This window comes from Palaemon carinicauda, chromosome 13, assembly GCF_036898095.1.
Source record: "Palaemon carinicauda isolate YSFRI2023 chromosome 13, ASM3689809v2, whole genome shotgun sequence".
NCBI lineage: Eukaryota > Metazoa > Arthropoda > Malacostraca > Decapoda > Palaemonidae > Palaemon > Palaemon carinicauda.
Genome location: NC_090737.1, coordinates 3,024,852 through 3,031,073, shown reverse-complemented (window position 1 = coordinate 3,031,073; position 6,222 = coordinate 3,024,852).

The window sequence follows — 6,222 nt, the reverse complement described above, 5'->3', positions numbered from 1 at the left end:
TTCTATTGGAATATTGATCACTTTTTTTTTTTAAATAGATCGCTTCTATTGGAAAATAGATCGTTTTTTTTTTGGGGGGGGGGGAAATACATCGCTTCTATTGGAATATTGATCACTTTTTTTTTTTAAATAGATCGCTTTTATTGGAAAATAGATCGTTTTTTTTTTGGGGGGGGGGAAATACATCGCTTCTATTGGAATATTGATCACTTTTTTTTTTTAAATAGATCGCTTCTATTGGAAAATAGATCGTTTTTTTTTGGGGGGGGAAATACATCGCTTCTATTGGAATATTGATCACTTTTTTTTTTTAAATAGATCGCTTTTATTGGAAAATAGATCGTTTTTTTTTTGGGGGGGGGGAAATACATCGCTTCTATTGGAATATTGATCACTTTTTTTTTTAAATAGATCGCTTTTATTGGAAAATAGATCGTTTTTTTTTTGGGGGGGGGGAAATACATCGCTTCTATTGGAATATTGATCACTTTTTTTTTTTAAATAGATCGCTTCTATTGGAAAATAGATCGTTTTTTTTGGGGGGGGGGGAAATACATCGCTTCTATTGGAATATTGATCACTTTTTTTTTTTAAATAGATCGCTTCTATTGGAAAATAGATCGTTTTTTTTTGGGGGGGGAAATACATCGCTTCTATTGGAATATTGATCACTTTTTTTTTTTAAATAGATCGCTTTTATTGGAAAATAGATCGTTTTTTTTGGGGGGGGGGGGAAATACATCGCTTCTATTGGAATATTGATCACTTTTTTTTTTTAAATAGATCGCTTTTATTGGAAAATAGATCGTTTTTTTTGGGGGGGGGGAAATACATCGCTTCTATTGGAATATTGATCACTTTTTTCTTTTAAATAGATCGCTTTTATTGGAAAATAGATCGTTTTTTTTTGGGGGGGGGGGGAAATACATCGCTTCTATTGGAATATTGATCACTTTTTTTTTTTAAATAGATCGCTTCTATTGGAAAATAGATCGTTTTTTTTTGGGGGGGGGAAATACATCGCTTCTATTGGAATATTGATCACTTTTTTTTTTAAATAGATCGCTTTTATTGGAAAATAGATCGTTTTTTTTTTGGGGGGGGGGAAATACATCGCTTCTATTGGAATATTGATCACTTTTTTTTTTTAAATAGATCGCTTCTATTGGAAAATAGATCGTTTTTTTTGGGGGGGGGGGAAATACATCGCTTCTATTGGAATATTGATCACTTATTTTTTTTAAATAGATCGCTTTTATTGGAAAATAGATCGTTTTTTTTTTTGGGGGGGGGGGAAATACATCGCTTCTATTGGAATATTGATCACTTTTTTTTTTTAAATAGATCGCTTTTATTGGAAAATAGATCGTTTTTTTTTTGGGGGGGGGGAAATACATCGCTTCTATTGGAATATTGATCACTTTTTTTTTTTTTAAATAGATCGCTTCTATTGGAAAATAGATCGTTTTTTTTTTTGGGGGGGGGAAATACATCGCTTCTATTGGAATATTGATCACTTTTTTTTTTTAAATAGATCGCTTTTATTGGAAAATAGATCGTTTTTTTTTGGGGGGGGGAAATACATCGCTTCTATTGGAATATTGATCACTTTTTTTTTTTTAAATAGATCGCTTCTATTGGAAAATAGATCGTTTTTTTTGGGGGGGGGGGGGAAATACATCGCTTCTATTGGAATATTGATCACTTTTTTTTTTTAAATAGATCGCTTTTATTGGAAAATAGATCGTTTTTTTTTTTTGGGGGGGGGGGGGAAATACATCGCTTCTATTGGAATATTGATCACTTTTTTTTTTTAAATAGATCGCTTTTATTGGAAAATAGATCGTTTTTTTTTTGGGGGGGGGGAAATACATCGCTTCTATTGGAATATTGATCACTTTTTTCTTTTAAATAGATCGCTTTTATTGGAAAATAGATCGTTTTTTTTTTTGGGGGGGGGGGAAATACATCGCTTCTATTGGAATATTGATCACTTTTTTTTTTTAAATAGATCGCTTCTATTGGAAAATAGATCGTTTTTTTTTGGGGGGGGGAAATACATCGCTTCTATTGGAATATTGATCACTTTTTTTTTTAAATAAATCGCTTTTATTGGAAAATAGATCGTTTTTTTTTGGGGGGGGGAAATACATCGCTTCTATTGGAATATTGATCACTTTTTTCTTTTAAATAGATCGCTTTTATTGGAAAATAGATCGTTTTTTTTTGGGGGGGGGGGGAAATACATCGCTTCTATTGGAATATTGATCACTTTTTTTTTTTAAATAGATCGCTTCTATTGGAAAATAGATCGTTTTTTTTTGGGGGGGGGGAAATACATCGCTTCTATTGGAATATTGATCACTTTTTTTTTTTAAATAGATCGCTTTTATTGGAAAATAGATCGTTTTTTTTTTTTTTGGGGGGGGGAAATACATCGCTTCTATTGGAATATTGATCACTTTTTTTTTTAAATAGATCGCTTTTATTGGAAAATAGATCGTTTTTTTTTTTGGGGGGGGGGAAATACATCGCTTCTATTGGAATATTGATCACTTTTTTTTTTTAAATAGATCGCTTCTATTGGAAAATAGATCGTTTTTTTTTGGGGGGGGGGAAATACATCGCTTCTATTGGAATATTGATCACTTTTTTTTTTTTAAATAGATCGCTTTTATTGGAAAATAGATCGTTTTTTTTTGGGGGGGGGGAAATACATCGCTTCTATTGGAATATTGATCACTTTTTTTTTTTAAATAGATCGCTTTTATTGGAAAATAGATCGTTTTTTTTTTTTTGGGGGGGGGGGAAATACATCGCTTCTATTGGAATATTGATCACTTTTTTTTTTTAAATAGATCGCTTTTATTGGAAAATAGATCGTTTTTTTTTTTGGGGGGGGGGAAATACATCGCTTCTATTGGAATATTGATCACTTTTTTTTTTTTAAATAGATCGCTTCTATTGGAAAATAGATCGTTTTTTTTTTGGGGGGGGGGGGAAATACATCGCTTCTATTGGAATATTGATCACTTTTTTTTTTAAATAGATCGCTTTTATTGGAAAATAGATAGTTTTTTTTTGGGGGGGGGGAAATACATCGCTTCTATTGGAATATTGATCACTTTTTTTTTTTAAATAGATCGCTTCTATTGGAAAATAGATCGTTTTTTTTTGGGGGGGGGGAAATACATCGCTTCTATTGGAATATTGATCACTTTTTTTTTTTAAATAGATCGCTTTTATTGGAAAATAGATCGTTTTTTGGGGGGGGGGGAAATACATCGCTTCTATTGGAATATTGATCACTTTTTTTTTTTAAATAGATCGCTTTTATTGGAAAATAGATCGTTTTTTTTTTTTTTGGTGGGGGGAAATACATCGCTTTTATTGGAATATTGATCACTTTTTTTTTTTAAATAGATCGCTTTTATTGGAAAATAGATCGTTTTTTTTTGGGGGGGGGAAATACATCGCTTCTATTGGAATATTGATCACTTTTTTTTTTTAAATAGATCGCTTCTATTGGAAAATAGATCGTTTTTTTTTGGGGGGGGGGAAATACATCGCTTCTATTGGAATATTGATCACTTTTTTTTTTTAAATAGATCGCTTTTATTGGAAAATAGATCGTTTTTTTTTGGGGGGGGGAAATACATCGCTTCTATTGGAATATTGATCACTTTTTTTTTTTAAATAGATCGCTTTTATTGGAAAATAGATCGTTTTTTTTTGGGGGGGGGAAATACATCGCTTCTATTGGAATATTGATCACTTTTTTTTTTTAAATAGATCGCTTTTATTGGAAAATAGATCGTTTTTTTTTTGGGGGGGGGAAATACATCGCTTCTATTGGAATATTGATCACTTTTTTTTTTTAAATAGATCGCTTTTATTGGAAAATAGATCGTTTTTTTTTGGGGGGGGGGAAATACATCGCTTCTATTGGAATATTGATCACTTTTTTTTTTTAAATAGATCGCTTCTATTGGAAAATAGATCGTTTTTTTTTGGGGGGGGGAAATACATCGCTTCTATTGGAATATTGATCACTTTTTTTTTTTAAATAGATCGCTTTTATTGGAAAATAGATCGTTTTTTTTTGGGGGGGGGAAATACATCGCTTCTATTGGAATATTGATCACTTTTTTTTTTTTAAATAGATCGCTTTTATTGGAAAATAGATCGTTTTTTTTTGGGGGGGGGAAATACATCGCTTCTATTGGAATATTGATCACTTTTTTTTTTAAATAGATCGCTTCTATTGGAAAATAGATCGTTTTTTTGGGGGGGGGGAAATACATCGCTTCTATTGGAATATTGATCACTTTTTTTTTTTAAATAGATCGCTTTATTGGAAAATAGATCGTTTTTTTTTTTGGGGGGGGGGGAAATACATCGCTTCTATTGGAATATTGATCACTTTTTTTTTTTAAATAGATCGCTTTTATTGGAAAATAGATCGTTTTTTTTTTGGGGGGGGAAATACATCGCTTCTATTGGAATATTGATCACTTTTTTTCTTTTAAATAGATCGCTTTTATTGGAAAATAGATCGTTTTTTTTTGGGGGGGGGAAATACATCGCTTCTATTGGAATATTGATCACTTTTTTTTTTTAAATAGATCGCTTCTATTGGAAAATAGATCGTTTTTTTTGGGGGGGGGGAAATACATCGCTTCTATTGGAATATTGATCACTTTTTTTTTTAAATAGATCGCTTTTATTGGAAAATAGATCGTTTTTTTTTGGGGGGGGGAAATACATCGCTTCTATTGGAATATTGATCACTTTTTTTTTTTAAATAGATCGCTTCTATTGGAAAATAGATCGTTTTTTTTTTGGGGGGGGGAAATACATCGCTTCTATTGGAATATTGATCACTTTTTTTTTTTTAAATAGATCGCTTTTATTGGAAAATAGATCGTTTTTTTTTTTTGGGGGGGGGGAAATACATCGCTTCTATTGGAATATTGATCACTTTTTTTTTTTAAATAGATCGCTTTTATTGGAAAATAGATCGTTTTTTTTTGGGGGGGGGGGAAATACATCGCTTCTATTGGAATATTGATCACTTTTTTTTTTTTAAATAGATCGCTTCTATTGGAAAATAGATCGTTTTTTTTGGGGGGGGGGAAATACATCGCTTCTATTAGGAATATTGATCACTTTTTTTTTTAAATAGATCGCTTTTATTGGAAAATAGATCGTTTTTTTTTGGGGGGGGGAAATACATCGCTTCTATTGGATTATTGATCACTTTTTTTTTTTTAAATAGATCGCTTCTATTGGAAAATTAGATCGGTTTTTTTTGGGGGGGGGAAATACATCGCTTCTATTGGAATATTGATCACTTTTTTTTTTAAATAGATCGCTTTATTGGAAATAGATCGTTTTTTTTTTGGGGGGGGGGGAAATACATCGCTTCTATTGGAATATTGATCACTTTTTTTTTTAAATAGATCGCTTTTATTGGAAAATAGATCGTTTTTTTTGGGTGGGGGGAAATACATCGCTTCTATTGGAATATTGATCACTTTTTTCTTTAAATAGATCGCTTTTATTGAAAATAGATCGTTTTTTTGGGGGGGGGGAAATACATCGCTTTATTGGAATATTGATCACTTTTTATTTTAAATAGATCGCTTCTATTGGTAAAATAGATCGTTTTTTTTTTGGGGGGGGGGAAATACATCGCTTCTATTGGAATATGATCACTTTTTTTTTTTTAAATAGATCGCTTTTATGGAAAATAGATCGTTTTTTTGGGGGGGGGAAATACATCGCTTCTATTGGAATATTGATCACTTTTTTCTTTAAATAGATCGCTTTTATTGAAAATAGATCGTTTTTTTTTTTGGGGGGGGGGAAATACATCGCTTCTATTGGAATATTGATCACTTTTTTTTTTTAAATAGATCGCTTCTATTGGAAAAATAGATCGTTTTTTTTTGGGGTGGGGGAAATACATCGCTTCTATTGGAATATTGATCACTTTTTTTTTTTAATAGATCGCTTTTATTGAAAAATAGATCGTTTTTTTTTTTTGGGGGGGGGGGAAAATACATCGCTTCTATTGGAATATTGATCACTTTTTTTTTTTAAATAGATCGCTTTTATTGGAAAATAGATCGTTTTTTTTTTTATTGGGGGGGGGGAAATACATCGCTTCTATTGGAATATTGATCACTTTTTTTTTTTTAAATAGATCCGCTTCTATTG